At 40.7% G+C, this 25,071-nt stretch overlaps 1 protein-coding gene across 1 annotated transcript in view; it reads right to left on the bottom strand.

Annotated features, from left to right (window-relative positions):
• Positions 1–3,349: 3,349 nt before the first annotated feature.
• SOCS2 (suppressor of cytokine signaling 2) overlaps positions 3,350–25,071 on the bottom strand; it is a 55,793-nt gene continuing 34,071 nt past the window's right edge. The window contains exon 5 of the mRNA XM_067009888.1: positions 3,350–3,370. The gene's annotated coding sequence lies outside the window, so the exon portion shown is untranslated. The remainder of the gene's footprint in view (positions 3,371–25,071) is intronic.

Genomic DNA, 25,071 nt, shown 5'->3' with positions numbered 1-25,071 from the left:
TTGGGGTGCAGCTCTCTTCAGCTGAGGCAAGGCCAAGGGGGTCACACTTCCATCAGTGGAGGCAATAATAGCCTTTAATCCTGAAGGTGGATCTGAGTGGCTCATCAGAGCCTCCAGCACATAAAGTCTGGTAGAGGGGGCAGCAGCCATAACATAATCACAGAAAAATGTATAATGCCCTGTGATTGGTGCTACAAGGGAGAGGTACATGGTACCTTGAGAAAGTGCAAGCAAGATTAAAAGGAGGGGTTGGGTTTCAGGCATGGGAAGCACATCTGCAAAGCCCTGGATTGGGAGGGCATGGTAAGGGAAATAAGTTGAAGAGCTTCTCTGAAGGGAAAATGGTTGAGTGCTCACCACATGCCAGGTACATGTTGGGCACTTTTGATACATCCTCTAATTCACTTCACAACAACCCCATGAGGTAGGTATTGTTCCCAGGTCCTTCTAGCATCTCTTGAGATCAAAGAACAATATTCCCTGGAAATATGTGAAGCCAGAAGTGACAGGCCCGATGGTCATGGAGTCAAAAGCACAACCAATTGATGGGAGCTGAAATCAAACTAGCCAGTTCTCTGAGCAGAGAGAGGAGTCATAAGGAAAACAGAGACGCAAGCTGAACTAGGACTCCTTTGTGGAATATGAAAAAGGAAAGCAATCAATATAAACTGAAGACCAAAGCAAGGTTTACTAAATTTACACATAATAGCATTGATTATTATAAAAAAATTCAATACAATTTTAGATTTGATTTACTCCTACATTCATTTAGCAATGCTGCATTTTGGGAACAGCAGAAATCAAGTAGACTGTGCTGAAACATAGAATAAAATGACTCTCAAGGCAACTAATAATACATTGTAATGAAAGAGGATTTAAAAAAATATTTTTTGGTAAACAATTATGTAGCTGATTTCTATATCTGATGGGAGCAAAATCTGTTGCAATAAGGCAATCTGCAACACAAAAATCACATTGTGACAATTTCTGTTTTTTCATTGGAAAAGCTATGTATATGTAAGCAAAATATGCAAAGCAGAAGTCCCCACCTGAGTCTTTGCTGTGTCTACTGCAGACCTATGGTAATATTGGCCAGAAGTGCACGTCTTGGTGGTGGTGGGGATTAGAGAGCCTCCCTGGAGAGAATTCAGCCCAAACTAAGGCAGTGGGAAGCTGGAAATCTGTGATTTAAGAAGACAGGATTGAGAAAACCTGTTTTGGTGTCAGACTGGGCTTTGAGTCACTTCCTAGCTATGTGACTTCAACCAAATCACTAAACCCCGGCTAAGCCTCAGTTTTCTTGTCTATAAAATGGGCTGTGAGAACCCCTGTGAAGTTTTGAAAGTTGAGCAATTCTCAACATTTAGAAATGGAACACCAAGCATGGGTATTAATATGAGAAAGTTCTCTTAGTGCTACTCAGACTCACAGCAGCACCTTGCAGCTTTGTTAGAAATGCAAATTATCAGGCTCCATCCCACACCAGTCCTGCTGACTCAGAATCTCTGGAGGTGGGAGCCCAGAAAACTGGGCTTGAGCAATTCTCCAGGCAGAGTGACCAAGCGTCCAAGTTTGCCTCAGGCAGAGAGGAGTGTCCGTCGAAGAGGCACTTCCAGTGTGAGAACTGTAGAGTCCAGGGTGATCTGAGATGGATTAGTTACTCTAACTCCACGTGATTCTCATGTGTGCTGAAGTCTGAAAACCACTGCTCTAACATATTTATGCATATTTTTAAATTAATATAATACAGTGGACAACACACTTGAATATTTCAGTGAAGATTTCCACAAATCCCTCGGGGACGGCTATGAATTACTGCTTTAAGGTAAGCCAATATGTATTCAGCATCCTTTACAGGTCAAAAGTTTGGACGGATGCCCTTTGTTTTGCCTCTGTGATCATACAGCATCCTCAGGGAGGTAGATATTTTAATCCTCACCTAGAAAAGCGAGATTTAGGGACTTCCCGTGTGGTCCAGTGGTTAAGAATCTGCCATCCAGTGCAGGGGATGCGGGTTCGATCCCTGGTCAGGGAACTAAGATCCCACATGCAGCGGGACAAATAAGCCTGCGTGCCACAACTGAGACCCGACGTAGCCAAAAAAATAAAAATAAAAATTTTAAAATAAATAAATAATTTAAAAACCCACCGTAGTCAAAGGAAAAAGGAAAGAAAGAAAAGAAAAGGAAAGGAAACTGAGATTTAAAGACGTTAGTAACCTGCCTATAGGATCACCAGTAAGCCCAAGGGCTTGGGGTTCAAGGATGTCACTTACTAGAGCCTGTATTGGTTCCATTAAACCTATGTTTCCTCAAGAGTGGAATGCAACTTGCCAGGGAGGGAGAGATGATTTAGTGTGTTGGGGAGATGATTGTAGAAGGTAGACAGGGCAGTATTAAATAAGACATCACATTGTGAGAAATAATGCAAAAAATTGCTGATGCTCATATAACCCTTACTATGTATGTGCCAGGCACTGTTATAAGAGTTCAATCCTCAGTTCTACAGATGAGAAAAAAACTGAGGCACCAAGGTCATACAGTTAGTAGGTGATGTGGCCCTGGAATTAGAACCCAGGCATCTTGACACAGAGTCCACTACTGAGCTATTTGCCTCTTCCTTTATAATTCTCTTTCAATCCCATTCCACGAAGGAAGTTCAGGTTTAGAGCTGACTCATCTTTTTCATCTTTCCAATATTTGCTAGTTTCTCTCTAACTAGAGAGCAAACTGCAGGTTCAGAACCCTCTGTTTGGCTGACATTGTATTTGTTCCTATTGGATACCATCTATCTGTGTATGGTAAATAATATTGGACTTCCACTCAGGCAGAGACATAAAGTTCCTTTTACTTAAGGGAAAAGTGAGTTATTGAAAGGAAAAATTTAAGTTGATAATAATGACAGAGAATTGTGAAGGTGATACCCGGTGGTGTGTGTGGCACTAGGATGGAGGGAAAAGGTGAGAAGGAGGCGGACAAGTGACTGACTGTATTGGGGTGGCACTGCCTTTCAGCACGATGCTCCTACTGGTCTCCATTCTCAAGCTTTTTGCGTTCTCTGAGTTCTCCTGCTATTTTAAAGAACCATGAACTGCTGACAGGAAGGTAGTCAACATTCTTTAGAAAATACTTTCCCATTTCACTACTGACTCTCCTTGTTCCCTTCTACTCACACTTTCAAGCCTCCTTCAGATTTTTCTCACAGGGAGCCCTGATGCAGGAACCAGGATCCCTGCACTGGAAAAGTATGGCAGCAGACTCTTCTGCTGTTCACGTTTAGTTCTCTTTCTTTCCTGGGTACATCGGAAAACTGCACCTCCCGGCCTCCGTATAATTAGGCGTGTCTGTGAGACCTGATTCTGGCCAATGAGCTGTGAAGAGAAATGATGGGCAGCATCTGAGAGGGAGTGTCTCTTCCTCTGTGGCAGCGGCCTGGGAGCTCCCTGGTAGAGTCACCAGACGCAAGCCGACTGCGTCTCTGCGCTCCCACTTGGAAAGAAGCTACCCCAGAGATTCAACAGAGCTGCAGTAGATTTGGGTGGGTGAGAAATAAACTTCATATGTGATGCCACTGAGATAGCAGGGGTTGGTTTGTTACCACACTTGACCTAGCCTTTCCTGGCCAGTACAAGCACATCTCATCAAGATATTATTTATTACATTAGAAAGCACTTTCCACTACTGGGAGAGTATTTTTCTCTAGAGTACAAAGGAAATTCCTAAAATGTTCAAGAGGATTTTGCAAACAGGGATTACTTGAAACTGTAGGACTTGAGCCTTCAACAAATGGTCCCAACACACTGGGACCCCAGGCAGGATTGCGGGGTGAGGGATGTGGAGGATACAAAGGGAAGTTGAAAGAATGTTGCAAATTCTATTTTTAAGAAAATATCCCTTTCCCAGAGCCAGCCTGCCTCCAGCTTCGAGGTTGATAGAAGCGCTCAGCATGATGCTGGTAGATAAATGTGGGAGTCCTTATCCTCCTCTGAAACCAAGGGTGAAAATGATCTGCTGCTCTGGGAAGGTTCCTATTTGTTTCTGTTGTCATAATTAACCCTGCAGGGCTTCCCTGGTGGCGCAGTGGTTGAGAGTCCTCCTGCCGATGCAGGGGACGCGGGTTCGTGCCCCGGTCCGGGAAGATCCCAAGTGCCGCGGAGCGGCTGGGCCCGTGAGCCATGGCCGCTGAGCCTGCGCGTCCGGAGCCTGTGCTCCGCAACGGGAGAGGCCACAACAGTGAGAGGACCGCGTACCGCAAAAACAAACAAACAAACAAAAAATTAACCCTGCAGCCTTTCACAGAACCAAAGAAGACACTTCTCCTGTGTGTGTGTGTGAGTATATTTTCTTACTGTTGTTGTCGTTTTAAAAATCATGTAAAAAACTCTTACCCAAGGCTCTATCTAGTTGAGCCCTCTGCATTATTAAAAGAAGTAGCATGATTATGAGAAGCTATACATGCAAATGTCTTTACTTTATAAAAATGAGCTTCCAGATTCGCTCAATGATTTTGCATGTTCTCAAACACATACCCAGCAGGTGATACTTTTTGCGTGTGTGTGTGGTACGCGGGCTTCTCACTGTTGTGGCCTCTCCCGTTGCGGAGCACAGGCTCCGGACGCGCAGGCTCAGCGGCCATGGCTCACGGGCCCAGCCGCTCCGCATGCGGGATCTTCCCGGACGGGGGCACGAACCCGTGTCCCCTACATCGGCAGGCAGACTCTCAATCACTGCGCCACCAGGGAAGCACAAGCAAGTGATACTTAATGCTAACAAAAGCCACCATCTAAAGAGCACCCTCTGTACTAAACACTATGCCTGCCCTTTGGAGACTCATCCCAACAAGGTGCATATTGATATTGTTCTCAATTCAGACATGAAAGAAGGTCCAGCACCTTGTATAAGTCACACAGCTAATGAGTGCCAGAGGCAGGATTCAAACCCAGGCCTATCTGACTCCAAAGCCTATGCTCTTCGTGAAATCACAGGCGTGGCTGTGGCTCTCTTTCAGAGGAGGAAAGGACACAGGGAGGTTAGGCTGTTTGCTGAACATCCCCTGTGAGATCAGCGAAGCGGCCTGGCAGCATCAATAGTTCATTAAGAACTTTTATGTTGGGAACATATTTTTTTTTTTTTATTTTTATTTTATTTTATTTTTTTGTGGTACGCGGGCCTCTCACTGTTGTGGCCTCTCCCATTGCGGGGCACAGGCTCCGGACGCACAGACTCAGCGGCCATGGCTGACGGGCCCAGCCGCTCCGCGGCATGTGGGATCTTCCCGGACCGGGGCACGAACCCGTGTCCCCTGCATCGGCAGGCGGATTCTCAACCACTGCGCCACCAGGGAAGCCCCATATTTATTTTTAAAACTGCTTAATATGCTACTTCTGAGACACAGAGAGTTGGCGATGACTTCATTTGTCACTCAGAGCCCTGAGTGATTTGAATGCCTGCTCCCACTCCAACCCTAGTGCCCAATGAAACCAAACTGTGGCCCCATTGCAGTGCCTGGCATGTCCCCAGACACACTTGGAGAAGCTCTAGGGCAGGAGGCTTAACTACAAATGTCTGAGGATGGGAACATCATAATAGCTAATATACCCATGTTAATTCATTTAATCCTCAAAACAGCCCTGCAAAGGGACTCTCTGAGAATCAGAGAGGTTAGGAACTTGCCTGAGGTCACACAGTAAAAGGGGCTGAGCTTTAAGCCAGGCAGGCGAGCTTTAAAACCGGCACTTACTCACGACATGATATATAAAAGGAGATTGGGAGCCTTAAAGGCTGGTCTAGGCCTCACCATTCCACTAACCACCTTCACATACTTCAGCAAATCACATATTCTTCTCAGGTCTTATTTTCTTCAACTGTGACCAGGGGGCTTCCTAGGAGTCTATTATAATGATTGTCCCAAGGTCAAGAGAATAACGAAGAAAAGAGTGTGCTTCTATCTATGAGGTATTCTGGTACCATAAGTAGAGCCTGGGTATCCAGAGATGGAAAGATACTACTTTTTCTCATCATCAGCACCACTAGTGCTTTGCATATATTATTTCTAATCCTCACAAACAAGCCTAAAAGGTTAATATGTGTGGTGGACATCTGTTGTTTACCTTCCTGGCACTTCGAAAAAAGCAACCTCCCTTCTTCTGAGGAATGCCCCTCCACCAACTCCAACGTGTGCTTCTACTGCAGGTTGTCAATCACAGTAACCCACCCCACCCTTGCCAAAGTTGATTGGTCCATGGGTCAGCATAGGATCCAAGTCAAGCCAATCAGATCCTTCTCAGGATTTTTCAAATGGAGTCATTTGAAGAGAAGCAATCTCTCTCTAGTGCAGAAGCTGTGAAATACGAGGCCATGTTTCCCTCCACTAGAAGCAGCCCTCCTTAGGAACTAAAATCTTTGCACAGAGAAACAAGCAAAAAACAGAGACAGAAAGAGGTGCCCTAACAATATTTCAGATCCTGGGTCCAACTGTCACCAAACTCCAGCTATATCCCACCCTTGCTGGGCTTACAGGAGATAAACCAGACAAGCCCCTCTGGTTAATTCCCATTTATGCCATTGAAGTTATTTATACCCATTTAAGTTACTTTGAGTTAGGTGTCTGTCATGTGCAACCAAGAGTTCTGGCTGGTAGAATATTTATATTATTCTCTTTCTACTTTCTCAGTGTCAAACTGAGACTACCTGGGTGGTGAGTGTCATCCTGGGACTACAGCCCAGTCTGTCTGACTCCAAAGCCAGGGCTCTTTCCCCCTCACCATCCTGCCTCTCCTGGCCTGAAAAGACAGCCCTAGAAGACGGGGACTCCTTGCCTGATCTGGTGCAAGAGCATAACTTCAGTTGGCCAAACATTTTGACCCACTGGCCTCCTCAAGGATGTGGCTCCCAGGTTCCCCTGACACTATCCAGAAGCTCCAAAGAGAAGACACTCAGAGAAGACAATGAACTTGGATATGGAAGCTTCACTGGCTGCAAAATGGGGTCATGGATGGGCTCTGGTGTGAAGAAGCCTTGTGGTCAGAATTTGCTGGTGGGCAGGGCATACCTAAAGAAAACAAAGGGGTTTTGGACTTCAGGGACTTGCTAATGGCCAGCAACCTCTAAGAGAATGAGAATGAAGCCTACTTGACTGTAGGGGGAAACGCAGCCCACCCTATCAAAAGCATCTCATTCTCTGTTAGAGTCACCCTTCATACACAGGCCTCCCAACTTCCAATCCAATGCTCTTCCCACTAAGCCAAACTGCCTTTGCATTGTTACCTTTTCAGATACTGCAAAGCATCACTTAAAGTATAACAGTGGTTGTCAGGTAGGAGAAATATTGCTTAATCAAGATCTAACTCAGAAAAGAGAAAAAGAAAGAGAATTAGTTCATTGACATTTGAAGGCATTCTTCATTAAAAAAAATAATCTTGTAGCGTCAATACCAAAAATATTTATTAAGCCTCTGGAGTTTCACTTAGAATTGGACCATGTCACTTACAAATTCATTCTGCTATTAAAACGTCTGTATGCACTCCTTACATTATGCAGAGTCTCTGCTAGGTCCTGGGGGCACAGTGATGTCAGCCAGACATGCTCCCTGCCCTCATAATGCCTCAGTCTAGCAGGGGAGACAGGTGTGAAATAAACACACACAGGTAAAATTATAATAAGCATTGAAAAGGGAGAGAAAAAAGAGGGAACTAAACTGGGAAGGGAAGGGTTGGGGAGATGGGTATCAAGGGACTTCCAGCCTAGTTTAGATGGTATTAATGCATCTCTAGACAAACTAAGCCAAGACTTGGTTTGGCATAAGTGAAAAAGGCTAATGGCATTTGTGGCATGGTGATTGAAGGGCTAAGGGCATTTGTGGCACGTGTTTAGTCAAATGTTCTCAGAGAAGGAACCAACGCTGTTAGAACTCCCAAGAGCTTGGAACTCCTTCAGCAAAGCATCATCTAGAATGAAGAGTAGGCCTCCCAGAGGTCCTAAGCAGTGCCCTCTAGAGCCATACTGGAGCCTGAGACAATGGAGAAATATGCACTCCTATATACACTTATCAAAATATCCTCCAAAATATTTTGAACCAAGTGAGAAAAGTTAATAAAAGCTCTGTGATCAAAAGTCATGACAGTACATAAAGGCTTGCCTTGCCCAATCTTTTGCACACGTTGTCAAACCTTATAAACCTTCCTGGTGGGCAATCTGAGGATCCTGGAGCCAGGAACCTAGGTGCTGACTCGACATGGCTGTTCCCATGACACAACAATACAGGCTAGTAACACAAGCAACTACAGCCAGTCTTCACTTAAAATTTTTTTATTTTTTCATCATGAATTTATTTCATATTTATTTTTAAATTTTTGCATTAAAATACTATTTTACTTGATTAATAAGTTTTTCGGTACCCCTGTGAATTTTGCTGCCAGAAGTGAGTGCCTCACTTGCTTTACCCTAATCCTGACCTTGGTTCTGAGTTCATCATGTAAAGACTTCAACTTCCAGTATTTCCAAAGGCAGGGATATATAACAGGTATAATTGTGTGCCTTTTCCTAAGGTGTATCATTTTGATCTAGCATGAGCTTGAATAATGTCAGATGTAGACCTTCAGGAAAACAGGTTTCCCTTTTGAAATTTTGTTTTCAGCACATGGCATCTCTTGAAAATTGTGATCTAGTGGGAGAAAGGGGTCACTCTTCTGCCAAGCTTCGTTGCGTGGAAGATGCTGGTGGTTGGATGGTGTCAAAAAGCAACATCTGGTTTCAATGCTACTTTTTTCTCCTTAAAATCATCTCTAGAAAATTTGCCACGTATTATTTAAACCTCAGGAGATAGTCCATGGCCTTAATATTGGGCTGAGTACAAGATGTTAGAACACATATTTAATTAAGGCATTTCCTCTTATTAAGAAGAGTTTGGAGGCACATTTTCTACACTAACCAGAAGCCAGGTACAATCTGAACTAAAGAGTGACATATCCCTGGTCTAGGTTCCCAGTTCTGATTGGACAACATCCAAATGTACTACCCATTGCTCAAGAAATATCACAGAATTCCTTGAACACAATTAAATGTGTGTTTGCTTTCAACTCTAAAGGACAGGGCACACAGCTCCTTCCCAGATGATTGTTTTAAAAGATGTGATGAAATCAAGTATGCACTGATGAGGTGTAGCAGTCCTAAGAAGGCTGAGCACTCCCAGCCCAGACCCCAGTGTTAGAACTTCTCAGAAAACTAGATATAAATGCAAAAAGTAATCAAAATAAAGCCTCATCCAGCCCACAAAGTACTAGCTGTGTGACCTTCAGCAAGTAACTTAATCTCTCTTTTTCTCATGTGTTCAACAGATCAATTCAGGCTTGACTCTTAGTTTTGTTGTGAGGTTAAATAGAAACTCTCTTCTCAACAAAATATTGGCAAACCGAATCCAACAACACATAAAAAGGATCATATACCACGACCAAGTGGGATTCATCCAAGTTCACAAGGATGGTTCAACATACACAAATCAATCAATGTGGTACACCACATAAACAAAGAAAGGACAAAAACCAAATGATCATCTCAATAGATACAGAAAAAGCATTTGACAACATTCAACGTCCATTCATGATAAAAACTCTTACCAAAGTGGGTACAGAGGGAACATATCTCAAATAATAAAAGCTATTTATCACAAACCCATAGCCAATATAATACTCAATGGTGAAAAGTTGAAAGCCTTCCTGTTAAAATCTGAACCAAAACAAGGATGCCCACTCTCACCACTTCTCTTCAACATAGCATTGGAAGTCCAAGCCATAGCAATCAGACAAGAAAAAGAAATAAAAGGTATCCAAATTTGAAAGGAAGAGGTAAAATTGTCATTATATGCACATGATATGATACTATATATAGAAAACCCTAAAGACACCACACAAAAACTACTAGCACTGATAAACGAATTCAGCTTGGTAGCAGGATACAAGATTAACACACAGAAATCAGTTGCATTTCTTTCCACCAACAGTGAAATATCAGAAAGGGAATGTAAAAAAAACCAATACCTTTTAAAATTGCAGCACAAAAAATAAAATACTTAGGAATAAACCTCACCAAGGAGCTGAAAGATTTATATGCTGAGAACTATAAAACATTAATAAAGGAAATTGAAGGTGATTCAAAGAAATGGAAAGATATCCCATCCTCTCGGACTGGAAGAATTAATATTGTTAAAATGGCCATACTACTAAAGCAATCTACAGATTTAATGCAATCCCTATCAAATTACCCATGACCTTTTTCACAGAACTAAAACAAATAATCCTAAAGTTCATATGGAAACATAAAAGACCCAGAATTTCCAAAGAAATCCTGAAGAAAAAGAACAAAGCAGGAGGCAGACTTCAGACAATGCTACAAAGCTACAGTAATCAAAACAGTGTGGTATCCGCACAAAAAAAGAGATATATGGATCAATGGAACAGAATAGAGAGCCCAGAAATAAACCCACACACCTATGGTCAATTAATCTTTGACAAAGGAGGCAGGAATATACAATGGGAAAAAGGCAGTCTCTTCAGCAAGTGGTGCTGGGAAAGTTGGACAGTCACATGTAAATCAATGAAGTTAGAACACACCCTCTCACCATACACAAAAATAAACTCAGAATGGCTTAAAGACTTAAATACAAGACATGACACCATAAAACTCCTAGAAGAGAACATAGGCAAAACATTCCCTGACAGACAGAAATTGTACCACTGTTTTCTTAGGTCAGTCTCCCAAGGCAATAGAAATAAAAACGAATATTAAAAAATGGGACCTAATCAAACTTACAAGCTTTTACACAGCAAAGGAAACCGTAAACAAAAACGAAAAGACAACCTACAGAATGGGAGAAAGTATTTGCAAACGATGCAACTGACAAGGCTTAATTTCCAAAATATACAAACAGCTCATACAACTTGACAACAAAAAACCCAATCCAAAAATGGGTAGAAGTCCTAAAGAGACATTTCTCTAAAGATATACAGATGGCCAACAGGCACATGAAAAGATGCTCAACATCACTAATTATTAGAGAAATGCAAATCAAACTTCAGTGAGGTACCACCTCACATCAGTCAGAATGGCCATCATTAAAAAGTCTACAAATAACAAATGCTGGAGACGGTGTGGAGAAAATGGAACCCTCCTACATGTTTAGTGGGAATGTAAGTTGGTGCAGTCACTATGGAAAACAGTATGGAGGTTCCTCAGAAAACTAAAAATAGAATTACCATATGATCCAGCAATCCCACTCCTGGGCATATATCCAGACAAAACTATAATTCAAAAAGATACATGTACCCCTATGTAAATAGCAGCACTATTCACAATAGCCAAGACATGGAAACAACCTAAATGTCCATTGACAGATGAATGGATAAAGAAGATGCAGTACATACATACAATGGAATACTACTCAGCCATAAAAAAGAACAAAATAATGCCATTTGCAGCAACATGGATGTAAGTAGAGATTATCATACTCAGTGAAGTAAGTCAGAAAGAGAAAGGCAAATACCATATGATATCACTTATATGTGGAATCTAAAATATGGCACAAATAAACCTTTCTATGAAACAGAATCAGGGACAGAGAATAGACTGATGGTTGCCAAGGGGGAGGTGGGTGGGAGAGGGTTGGATTGGGAGTTTGGGACTAGCAGATGCAAACTGGTATATACAGAATCAATAAACAACAAGGTCCTACTGTATAGCATAGGGAACTATATTCAATATCCTGTAACAAACCATAATGGAAAAGAATATGAAAAAGAATATATATGTATGTACAACTGAGTCACTTTGCTGTACAGCAGTAATTAACATAACATTGTAATTCAACTATACTTCAATTAAAAATTTTAAAATAAGAAAAAAATTGGTGAACTTGAAGACAGGTCAATGGAAATTAAACAAACTGAAACACAAAGGCAAAAAAGAGTGGAAAACACAACAAATTAAATAAAAATGGAACAGAGCATCCAAGAGCTATGGGACAATAAAAGCCAATGGCTGGATACAGATTTCGAACACAAACTTATGGTTACCAAAGGGGAAACGTGGGGGGAGGGATAAATCAGGAGCTTGGGATGAACATACACACACTACTATATATAAGATAGACAACCAACAAGGACCTACTGTATAGCACAGGGAACTCCACTCAGTATTCTGTGATAACCTATATGAGAAAAGAATCTAAAAAAAGAATGAATATATATATATATATATATATATACATATATATAACTGAATCAATTTGCTGTGCACCTGAAACTGACACAACATTGTAAATCAACTATACTCCAATAAAATTAAACTTAAAAAAAAAAAAGAAACTCTCTGCTTGTGGCACAGACTTCTTGTGGCCTCCCATACCCATCTCCTCTTACTCTATAGGAATAGAAACCCCAGTTTTTGTAGCTGCCATACATGGCTGTGCAGAATAAAGACTACATTTCCCAGCTTCCTTTACAGCCAGATGTGCTCATATGACTCACTTCTGGTCAAGGAAACATGAGCAACAACTAGTAATGGAGAGCCAAGTGCCATCCTGGACTATGCGTATAAGGGCAACACCCTAGGGATGGCAGAGCAACAAGACAGGAGGAGCTCAGATCCTTGGCTCTCACGGAGCCATCGTATCAGCTGTGGACTCATACGTCCTGACGGTTCTGTGAGTGACAAATAAAATTCTGTCTTATTTATGACACTGTTACTTTGGGTCTCTGTTATGGCAAATGAACCTGTATCCTAACGAATATCCCATGTGAAGTGTTTGGCAAGTGACGGACACATTATAAAGCATGCAGTAAATGCCAGCCAGGAAGATGATGGTGATAGTTATGAATTCTCCCTCTACTACCCCTCAGAAGAGCATCGATTAGAATAAAAGGAAGAGTTACACAATTTGAAGGACAGTTCCTTTTCCCCCCTTTACTCCATTCTCTGACTCAAGTGACATTCTTACAATAGACATCCACCCATGATTTTTTCATGTGGTTCCTTTTTATTAATTACAAATATGGCTGAGGGGAAGGAAAAACATTTCTAAGCTTCCACTTGAAAAGTCAAATTATCTCACCATATGCTTTATACTGAAAACCTCCAAGAATCAACAATTGTTAATATTTTCCATATTTGCTTCAGATGATTTTTTTTTTCGGTACGCGGGCCTCTCGCTGTTGTGGCCTCTCCCGTTGCGGAGCACAGGCTCCGGACGCGCAGGCTCAGCGGCCACGGCCCACGGGCCCAGCCGCTCCGCGGCATGTGGGATCTTCCCGGACCGGGGCACAAACCCGTGTCCCCTGCATCGGCAGGCGGACTCCCAACCACTGCGCCACCAGGGAAGCCCAGAGGATTTTTTTAAATAAAGCATCCAGATGTGGTTGAAGTCTCTGATGTCACTCATCAAATTTCTGACAGGTAACAACCCTTCGGAAGTGGCTGAGTACCTCCCCATTCTGTATTTATGTCTTAACAAGTATATGTATCCCAAGAAATATATAGTATAGCTTTGGAAAATTTTTAATCTTACATATATTGGTTATACACTGGGTGTAACACTTGGCGACTTGCTCATTTAGGAGACTATGCAAAGCAATGCCGCAACAATCATCCTTGTTAAATGTGGGGAGAGGGGTGTCATATTCTTCTCTATGCTTTATCTGTATTTAAAATACATTATAAGCACAGTTTTAAAATAAAAAGTAAGGGAATTTAAAAGAACTACTCAGAAGCTGTACTGACTTACAAAATCATCAAGAGCACTCAGGCTGGGGATGGGAGTAGGTAGGAGGGCATGGTTTGTTGTTTCCTAAATATTTTACCCTACATATGTGAGCAAATATATTTTTTGCTTTTAAACCCAACATATAAAAATTCTGAACTTACCCAGCAGATATGTGAATAGATGACTTTACAAATGTAGTCTAACTTGCTAAAATACCCACCACAGTTGTTTTTTCTTAAAACACACAATTCAGGTATGTTTGGATAGACATAACTACCTATAAAATAATGTCTGACAAAACTACTTCTTTATTATAGTTATTGTAATTAATTTTGATAGGCAATCAGTGAAACTCTTTCAAATATAACATATTAGATTTGGATAAAATGAATCATTTCTTCTTGGTCTGAGGAATAAAAATGCAGATTATTGGAGTATCAATTTTTTTTTTTTTTTTTTTTTTTTTTTTTTGCGTTATGCAGGCCTCCCTCCCGTTGCGGAGCACAGGCTCCGGACGCGCAGGCTCAGCGGCCATGGTTCACGGGCCCAGCCGCTCCGCGGCACGTGGGATCCTCCCGGACCGGGGCACGAACCCGTGTCCCCTGCATCGGCAGACAGACTCTCAACCACTGCGCCACCAGGGAAGCCCTGGAGTATCAATTTTATAAAACAGGTATCTCCCCTCAAACGTTGTTTATGCATGGCCTATTCATTCAAAGACAACAACTACTTCTCACATTTTCTCCCACCATGAGAGGAGTAACAGTGACAAAAATTCAGCTTTTTTGTTTTTTTTGTTTTAAGAATATATGTGTTCAGAAGAGTAGAAAGAAAAGAATGTGTTTGGAAACCGAGCCTTCTTGCCCATTTGTGCCTGCCCCCCACCCCCCCCAAGCCAGAGCTGACAACCAGGCTTGCTGATCTGAGCTGGGCTGGGTCAGTTCCATCCTCTGACCCAGAATCTGGACTTGAGGTACAGAGTCAGGGTCTTTTAGTCTCATAAGCTAAGGAAGGAAGGGTGACGTTGTGAGTTGTACGGCAGCCGTGCACAGAGAAGCAGATAGAGCTGGTCCACAGACGATGAGAAGAGAAAGGAGGAAGGATGGAGAAGCAGGGACAAGGGCCTATGGATCCCAGAGAGGAGGTGCCCAAGAGTACAGCCAAACTAGAGCGCAGGCATTCTGGTCTCTACCGAAGCTCCCAACACTGGTCATCCTTGGATTCCATGAGATCACCATGTATCCTTCGAGTAAAGCCCCTGTCCTATTTATGTTATCTCATGTATGTATGTACATCTATAAATATTACCCTTCGTTAATTTTTGTTTAAGCTACTTTGAAGTAGATTCCTGTTACTTGCAAGCAAAAGAGCCTTGACTCTGACAACTCCCAGTGCAGGCATCCTGTGAGGCTGCCACCCGCCGCCTCACCTCACCGCATAAATAGTGAAGCTTTTATCTACTCATCTACACAATGAGGACTCATCAGGAAACGGCCAGCACCACCGGGTTTGCCCTCTGAGAGCTGTCAAACTAGAAACAAGTATATTGTCTCCATGTGGGTGTTCCCTGCACTTTTATTTGGCAACCAAACCATCACTTATTGTTTCCCAAATGCCATTTACATGACATCAGTAGACTTAAGTCAGAAATTTTCCAGGTACAGCTACTCTGATAATGTGTGCCAGTCATCTCAGTAAACACAAGGTCCTGAGCTTGATTTTTCTGCTAAAGCGATCAACGAGGAGCACGCAGCCACATTTCTGGTTCCACCCCTGGAGCTTGCTCATATTCTGATGGTATTATTGGCCATTTTAAGACTACGTTCTACGCGACTGCTGGACGCCCTTCAAATTGTCAAGCAATTACCCCAAATAACACTGTGTTGGAAAAATATCTTGGGTTTCTCTGTAAAAAGAGAACATGGTGAGAAGAACAAGGTAACTTGTAAATCCAATGGCTTTTAAAAAATAAGAAAATGATAAGAAAAATGACATTTAATAGCTCCCATAGAGATTGACATAAATCTCTTGATTTTTTAACCTGAATCCAATTATCAATTAAAGTTCATTGAGGAAACTGGACCAGATCCCATGTAATAAACATACCACCACAGGTGCCATTATGGAACATGGAAAGGCAGGAATAACAAGTCGTCAAAAATGTGAACTATGGGACTTCCCTGGTGGTGCAGTGGTTAAGAATCCGCCTGCCAATGCAGGGGACATGGGTTCGAGCCCTGGTCCGGGAAGATCCCACATGCCGCAAAGCAACTAAGCCCGTGCGCCACAACTACTGAGCCTGTGCTCTAGAGCCCGTGAGCCACAACTACTGAGCCCGTGTGCCAGAACTACTGAAGCCCGCGTGCCTAGAGCCCATGCTCCACAACAAGAGAAGCCATCACAATGAGAAGCCCGCGCACTGCAGCGAAGAGTAGCCCCTGCTCACCGCAACTAGAGAAAGTCCACGCGCAGCAACGAAGAGCCAACGCAGCCAAAAATAAATAAATAAAAATTTAAAATGTGAACTATGGCGTCTAGCTGGGCTGACTTGGGTTCAGGACTAGGCTCTGCTTCTGAAGGGCTGTGCGACTTGGGACAGGTGGCCTTATCTTACTGAATCTTGGTTTTCCCATTTGGAAAATAGGGATAATAACAATGACTACCCCGTGTGAAGATGAAACAAGATAATGCATATAGGGCACTCAGCACAACACCTGCACACAGTAACCCCAGGTAACTGGTAGTGGTGACTGTCATGGTCATTGCTGAGGCAGTTGTTATCACAGGGTAGCCTGTTAAGCTGAAGGCGGCTTAGACTCAAAGGTCTGGATTTTGAGCTATTTTTGCAAGCAACGAACTACTAAAAATAGGAGGCAGTGTTTACTCTCATAGCTTCGGGGAACAGCTATGACTTGGTCTCTGACCAAGTAGATTCAGTGGTGGAATAAATGGCCTTCCAACTGCCTCTCAGCTCAGACCACATCCTGACTGGACCTCACTCCAGGGAGGTTTGGACAACCCAGAAAAGCAGCCCAAGCCAAGTTTGATAGGCCAGGCCCTTCAGAAGGCTTCCCAAGAGGAGTGGGCCTATGGTCTTTCCTTTTTTTACCTAGGAAAATGCCAAAATGGCACTTCCTGTGTTCATCTCACCACCACCACCACCTAGCACCCCATGCAGTGCTAGGTCCAATGTCTTAGGGAATCACAGAACAGAAGACTCTGAGGTAGAACGTAGCCTCCTTACTACCCAGGAGCTGAGCAGTGAAGGGGACTTATGCTACAACCCACCCTGTGGACCATCCTGACCATAATCCTAGGAGTTGAGAACCACCCAAACTTGATCCACTCCTGGTCCAAGGGACCCATCAAAGAGTAGAGACTCACCTCCAGAAACAATACCTTCCGAAGTCTCTTAGAGACCTGCCATATGCCTTTGAACCTTAATTGGAAACTGTATATATTTCCTGGATTTGATGTTTCCAACTATAGAAAATATGATCTAAATGCCAATATATTGTGTAGCTCACCTGACTTCATATATACACACATATGGTATGTGTGTGTTATGTATGTGTGTACGTGTGTGTGTTCTACAAATACGGAGGATTGACAATTTTCTTTTTCTCACTTCGTTTTGACCCCCATCTTGCAATCTATAATATGTGCCATGTACATCTAAGCCTATAGTGGTATCACAGTCATCAGCAAGTGAAGAATGATGTCTAATCTCTTCAAGACGTTTTTATTATAACTATTTTATTTTTGTTATCAAAATTTTGGTGAAAATTTCCCAGTAAAGTCAATAGAGAAGGGAATAGGAGGCAAGAATTTAAAAAGATTGTTGTATAGTGTATCAAGATACTATATGATGCATCAAGAGTGAGTACCCATGCTTACTTTTTACCCACACATAGATACAAAAGCATTGAATAGTGTCACGGATTCTAGGGTTTGAAAGGGATTTAAGATTATCCACACACTGGTTAACTGAAAAACACTAGCACAATAATCTGCAGACAATATGACTGTCTACATTAAAAAATCTAAAAGACTCTTTGACAAACCACTAGAATTAAAAAGGTTGTTGGATACAAATGAACATTAAAAAAAAAGTTATCCCATATCCCAACAGAAAACAAGATTCCATTAATAGCAGCAACAAAAACTTGGGGAACTTATAAACAAATGTAACAAAGGAAATACAAGATCTTTATGGATCAAGCTTGATTGAGGCACGTAAAAGATCTAAATAAATTAAATGATATGCCATACTCATGTATGGGATGGGAAGACTCAAAGATGGCAATTCTCTCCAAATTAATCTATAAATTCATTGCAATTACAATTAAAATCCATAATTTTTTCCCATGGCACTTGATAAGTTGATCCATAAGTTAATATCAGAACAAAAATATAACCAAGATAACTTAGAAGAGCAATATCCTCAGCAAGGCCATTCCTCAGGGCCCTGCCAGCTCCCTCACTCCCCCACCTCTGATAATCCGAACCACAGTATCCTATTTTATCATTTTCACACAGTTACAGATATGTACAATTATCTCATTTATTCATATATTTATATATTTAGGACAAGGGTTTTGCCTTATCTACCACCATATTCCCAGGGTCTGGAGCAGCACCTAGCACATAGTAGGTACTCGATAAATATTTATTGACTTCTTTATGTAAAATTTAAATACATACAAAACTATGCTACATGGTATTTATAGGCTCCTAGTTATGTTGTAAAAGATTAAAAACATGGACAGGAAGGATACACAACACCTTTAGGGTAGAGTTTATCTCAGGGGAGGGTAGGCGGTCAGTAGCCTCAGAGAGTAAGACAAAGAGACCTTAATCTGTGATTTTTTTCTTTTTTTAAATTTTGAAGGCAATACAACAGCATGTATGAAATCTGTTTATCTGAGTGGTGGTTATGAAGTATTGTTACAGTATTCTCTGTACTTTTCTGATCAAGGTATTTCATAATGAAAACAGGTGGTTTTTTTTAAAGATTGATCTGAAATGAAATTGTAGAGATGGAGAACAAATCAATAGTTGCCACGGGTTAGGGATGGGAGGATGGTGATTCTAAATGGGTAGCATGAGGGAGATCTTAACAGTGATTAAGAAGTTTGCATCCTGATTTCGGGGGTGGCTACACTAATCTGCTGGTGATAAAAATGGTATAGAACTATGCATACACTTTATACCAATGTCAGTTTTCAGGTTCGGCTTGTGCTACAGTTATATTCGATGTAACCACTGGGGGAAACTTGATGAAGGGTACACAGTTCCTCTCTGTCCCTCTCTGTACTATCTTTGCAACTACCTTTATAATTTTTATATAATATAAATTTATAACTATTTCAAAAATTTTACAAATAGAAAAATATGTAGTTTACCCCAAATAACATTGTTTCTAGTTAACAGATGAGACAAGTGAGGCCCCTAAGAACAAAAGTGATTTGTAGTAGGTGGTGTATGGGGCAGCACCCATACACCCATACACCCATGGGGCAGGCCTGCAGCACCTGTAGTTTTCTTTGAACAATCAAGTCAGCAAATGCACTGGTCTAGATCCCTTGGTAGCCCTTCCTCTGATATAACAGTGACTCCCGGGGACTGACCCAGGCTGCATAGCAAGGCTGGAGATCCCAGATATTAGATCATAGATCAGATGTTAAAGTCGGATAACCTGGCTTCAAATCCCAACTCTGCCACTTGGTAAAGGGATGGCCTTCTATTTCAACCTCTTTGAGCCTCATCTCCTTCATCTGCAAAATGGGAACAATGTGATTATATGCCACTCATGGTGTTTAAATCAAATAACACATGTAAAGTGCTCAGCATAAAAGTTGTCACATAGTAAGAGTGCAATTAAAAGTCAAGAAACACAGCCTATTACCTGTGAAATAAACCCAAATACATCTACTATTTGTCCCAAGGACTGGCCTACGCATGATACTGTCCAACCACATAATCAGGTTTTTGTGCGAGGTGAAATGTGAAGGGTCTTATTGAGAAGTATTCAATTGTGGGTAAGTGGAGGTAAGGATAAGGACAGGGGTGAGGCAAACTCAATAAAATTACCACAATTGCCTATTAGAAAATAGCTGGGAGAACCATATCTCCACCAGAAAAAGAAAAGAATATAAACCAAAATGTCTCACTGTGTTTGTGTAACCCCATAGACGGCAATAAGGTATAATCACAAATTCAATGCCAAGAGAACATATAGACTCTATTAGATTAACCAGACATAAAGCCAAAAATAGCTGTATACTTAAAGTTCCCAAAGACTACTGTAAGACTATAGATTACGGTTGCTTAAAATTAAAAAGAAAAACGAGGGCATTTCTTTTCTTTTGGTCATGAACCAACTAAATTTAAAACTACTGAAACTAGATTTAATCTGTGAGAGGAGACGGACCAGGCTCCACTTTCAGTTGGCCGAGGAAAAGCATTCCAGCTCCAGGAGCGTTCGCACACACAAGAAATTGGAGACTGCATTTATTCTCAAAAGGTACATTAAAGTTGACAACAATCCCACTTGAAATTCTGAAATCAGAACAACAAAGGATGGTAAAAAGAACTGGTCTTTCAACTGAATTTGTAATGACAGGGTCTGGAACATGTCTTTAGAAATACATAAATCAGGTATCTAAAAGAAGGAACAATCTAAAATGCAACTCATTTTTAAAACTAAATCACAAAAATTAGTTAAAATATGTGAAGTATTCCTGAAGTATCAACTTGGAATCAGTCAAATACATGTCTACTATAAAAAGAAAAAAAAGTCAAGAATATTTTGTTTTCAGTAATGAGTGAGACTCCAAAAGCAGGACCATCCCCCCTCACAAAGGCTTTTAAATCAGTGACACTTATAATGAAAAGTGTTACAGGATTTTAAGAACACTAGTAAATCTAAGTTTAATATCCATCACATATTTTGCAAAAGAAATAAAGTCGAGGTAATAAAAGAAATCTCAGCAAATCCCTACTTTTAAAGTATTGCTGACCAGAAGAATCAGTACCTTGTGTTTCTGGTTGGATTATTCAAGTTGCTAATTATGTTAACTGTCCATTGTTAATTCAATGTTAACAGAATGTAGTAAAATTTTCTTAAGGTACTGGTTATATAATGGTGAAATTCTTTTAAAATTTGTATTTAAAACACAAAGATCAATAGTCTACAAGTACAAATTTCTCCCTTAATTTCCAGTGTCCAAGAGCTGATACTTCCCACTAACTCTCTTATACAACATTCTCACTAGAAATGTGGGTAATTCATATTATCAGTCAGAACAACAGAATTCTCTGCAATGAATTAATTTCATATTAACTATAAAAGAAAAAAAGAATTACATCTAAAAAAACAAGATAAGAATAATGAAAGGAACCAGAATATTTCTTCTCATAGACAATAAAAATGGAAAAAATCATGTCAATTCCATGAGTAAATTGTTAATTAAAAGATGGATTGGGGAAAGAGTATCTTCTAAAGTCTTAATGGATTTGAAAAATTAGAAAAGTTGGACAGTAGAGATTATAATAGTCAAGAAACATCTTTGTTTCACTTTTAAGCTTTCTTACAGAATATGTAAAGAGCTGTAAAAATGAAAGTACTATAATAATGAAGGTCAATTTTAGTCAAAGTAAGAAAAGGGGATTCAGTTAAGCTAAAATTTCCTATCTCGATTCCCTATCTTGATGTTATCTACATTCTTCCCTAAATTTAAAACCATTCTTAACTTGAATTCATTCTCATGAGAGTTCAGATTATAAAAATGCATGTATGTGAAAATGTGAAGAGCACCTGAACTTAGAAACAAATTTATTTTTCCCTTCTTATTTCAAAAACGATTTATTTACAAATTTCTAAACCAAGTAATTCCCCAGGTGCTTCCTGTCAGTTGGGAAGAACATTCTATTTAGGGACAACATGAAACAACACATTTCACCTCCTCTTTCTTCCTGCTGGCTTCTACTGTGTCACTGGGAAACTGAGAGTTTGAAATTAAGAGTTTTGATTAGACAGGCTTTCTGTGCCTGTTTGTTTATTTCCTTTAAGGCGTTAAGTCTCTGTATGATAATGAAGTAGCTTACAAAGCCACTGAGATTCAGACATTAAATGGGAAATTTAGTTTAGTTTAGTTGTTTCCCCCTTTTTGCTGACAGCCAAATCCTATTCTGAAGTGACTGTATCCTTGTTTAAGATGTTTTGAGGGTGGTGAAAGAGCTGGGTTTTGAAAGAGCTGTTTTCCAAAAAAGCAGGTAATTTGTGAAATAAAATACTTGTCAAAATTCTGTAATTCCCAAAGAGTTGGCTATAATCTAAAAGGTATTTGGGGGAGCTACTGTGATCATTTATGAAAAATTTTAAGGACAACTTTTTTGAAACTTGATTTATATCTTTGTTTCATCTGTAATAAGTGTTAACTATTTAAAAACTTAAAAATAAGAAATGAAGTGTTTTGGTATAGGTGGAATGCTTTAAGCATTTGGTATCATAAGCAGATCAAATATCCCATGGGGGGTAGAATCGAGATACAGAGACTGATCACTGTGGTAATAACCACAGGCAAAGTTAATCCCCTCTCCAGGACCACCTTTCACTTTCAGGAAATCAATTTAGCTGTCCCTTGAACTGGCTACTCCTCTGGTTATCATGAGTAGGTGCAGAGGATAAGTGGTTGGTATGCAAAGAAACAAACACAAAAAGAGAGACAGAGAAGAGAGAGAACTAGGATAAGGAGATAGAGAGTGGGGATGACAGACAGTTTTTAAAGAAGGAACTTTATTCCATAGTTGTGCTTAATCAATGTCTTTTGATCGGAACTAATGGAAGATGGTGTTATTGAACATTTAAAAGAATGTGTTTTCAGATTCTGCCCTAGGATTTCTCAAGACAGTCAGTTGTTTTAACTGGAGCCACAGGCAAAGCATGACGCCATGTGCATATCTCATAGCTCTGGATGTCTCTGGTCATGGGGGTCTGAGGTTCGCAGGGTGCTGGGCCAGGCCTGTTGCTGGTTCTAAAGGCCTGGGGCAGACACTTAACACTCCAGAGACATCCTCTGTGGAACAGAGACTTAACTTCCAGGTCATTTAATTAGCAAATGAACAAGCTTATTTGGTCTGAATACTAAATATGCTGTTTAAAATTTAACAGCTTTTTAAGGAAAACCATCAATTTATACTTAACAACTTAAAAGACAGTAACTTATTTAAACCTGAAATATTAATTGGTGCAAACTTTTTGGAATATGATTTGGAAATATCCATTAAAATGTTAATGTCTATATCCTTTGACCCTAAAATTTCATTGCTATAAATTTACTCAACATATATATTCCCACAGATACACAGCAACATTAGCACAGAAATTCACTCTGTGGTTTACTGCATCATTGTTCGTAATACCAGAAAGCTGGAAACAACCTAAATGTCCACTGGTAGTGGGGGTTGATTCAATCGGTGATGGTGCATTCATACCATGAAATATTGTACAGATGTTAAAAGAATATGTAAAGTTTTTGGTTACCATAAAAGATATATAAAGCTATCCAGCTATAGTGAGGTCCCAAATATTAAATTAAAAAAGCAAATTGCAGAACAGAATGCATAGTATGATACTATTTGTTTATGCTTTTAAAAAACGATTTAAATATATGTGTATCCTGCGTTAAAAAAAAATCTGGAAGAAAGAGAAGAAACTTTTAATGATAGTGACCTCTGGAGAGTGGGACTAGGAGTGTTTGCAATTGTATTTTTCACTTCATACCCTTCTGAACGGATTCGATTTCTAATCATGGTAACAACCACGTTATTACTTTTAGAATAACTAAAAAAACTAGCTAATAATAAGAGCTTATATTAAACCTACGTTAACAGAAACAGAGCGATGCTCTTTTATGGGACAGTTCTCCGAAGCCACTTTGCCTAATCACACGTTCTCATCTCTACCAGGATAACTAAGCCTACGCGAACGGACGTTAACCCATTAGCTACACAGCAGAATGTTCAACACAGCCGTTTACTCTGCATACCACAGTCACCTGGGGTGTTTCCACTATTAAACACGTTGACGTCGGTCAGTTTCTAAACATCTTTCTTCAGACGCTACGTTCCATGAGATCCAGGAGCCCGGAGCCGCGCCGCCGGGACGCGCCTGGGAGGAGCTGCCTCGCCGCAGCCGCGACTGCGCGATTGATCTCCGCACTCAAGCCGGCTACACACAAAGAACTTTTCTACATCACCCAGTGGCGCCAGGATCACTTCCCTGTCAACAGCCTGTGTGCACGTCGCAGACTGTAGAGCCAGCCCCTGTAGCAACTCCGTTTGAAAATTCTCATGTTGAAAGGGCAGGAACCCTCATAAGTAAGATTCCTCCTCCGGCAAACAGACACACTTTCTTGTCCTCACTCCTGTCTTTTTCATTCTCCCTTAACTGGTTCCTAGTAATATCCACCCGGGCTATTTCGTTTCTAGTCTTATGTCTATAAATCAAAGTCAACTGTTTCCAGCCTCTCCTACTGAGTCTTGGTTTTTACCTCCTTGATTAACCATGAAACTTCTCTCCTCCGGGGCTTCATTCACCTGCTCATTAAAGTCTTTTAGAAATGTTGGGTTTGATGATCTGTAGCTTAAATATTTCTTCTAAATCTAAAATATTCCTCCACTAAAATTATATTTCAATGAAGCAGTTTTGGAAAAACAGTCATTTTGCTGCGAGTATTCTGAGGCTTAACTGCAGCGCAACAAGTAGAAACTTGTTATCTGGCCAGTTAGTGATAAGGGGGAAGCCAGTACGTTTAAAGAATTAACTCATCATATTACTTAGTAATCGCTCTCATTTCTTCACAAACAATCTCTAACTTCCTCTTCAAATATTTATAACATAAATGAAGGAAAGGATTGTGATTCTGCGTGTAACTTGGGAAGCTAACTTTTCTGCTGTCTATTTCTCCCAAGCCTTGCTTTCCCTCCCGCCAATAAAACAGTAAGAACAGTAAATAGCAATCAAATCTCAAGGTTTAACCCCAGAGTGGTCTCTCTGGTTACTAGATGGAGAAATGTTACCAGAAAATAAGGGGAAATGGTGCCTTTTTCTAAACGTTTGGGGGCTAGTCTAGTATCAGTAGCTAAAACTGTACTTTACTATTATCAGTAACTCTTAAAAGTCTAGATACTTGCTTATTTTTGTCATAAATCCATAGTAACAATGGACTTGTTTGTCAGCCTTCTCAGCTTTGGCACTAATGAAAGGTGCTGTTAACAGCCCTCAAAACTGAAGTTCCTTTATTTCTTCTGCCACTT

The sequence above is a fragment of the Kogia breviceps genome, chromosome 12 (genome assembly GCF_026419965.1).
Source record: "Kogia breviceps isolate mKogBre1 chromosome 12, mKogBre1 haplotype 1, whole genome shotgun sequence".
Classification (NCBI taxonomy): domain Eukaryota; kingdom Metazoa; phylum Chordata; class Mammalia; order Artiodactyla; family Physeteridae; genus Kogia; species Kogia breviceps.
The sequence above is the reverse complement of the archived record's forward strand: the minus strand, read 5'-3'. Positions and strand labels throughout refer to the sequence as shown.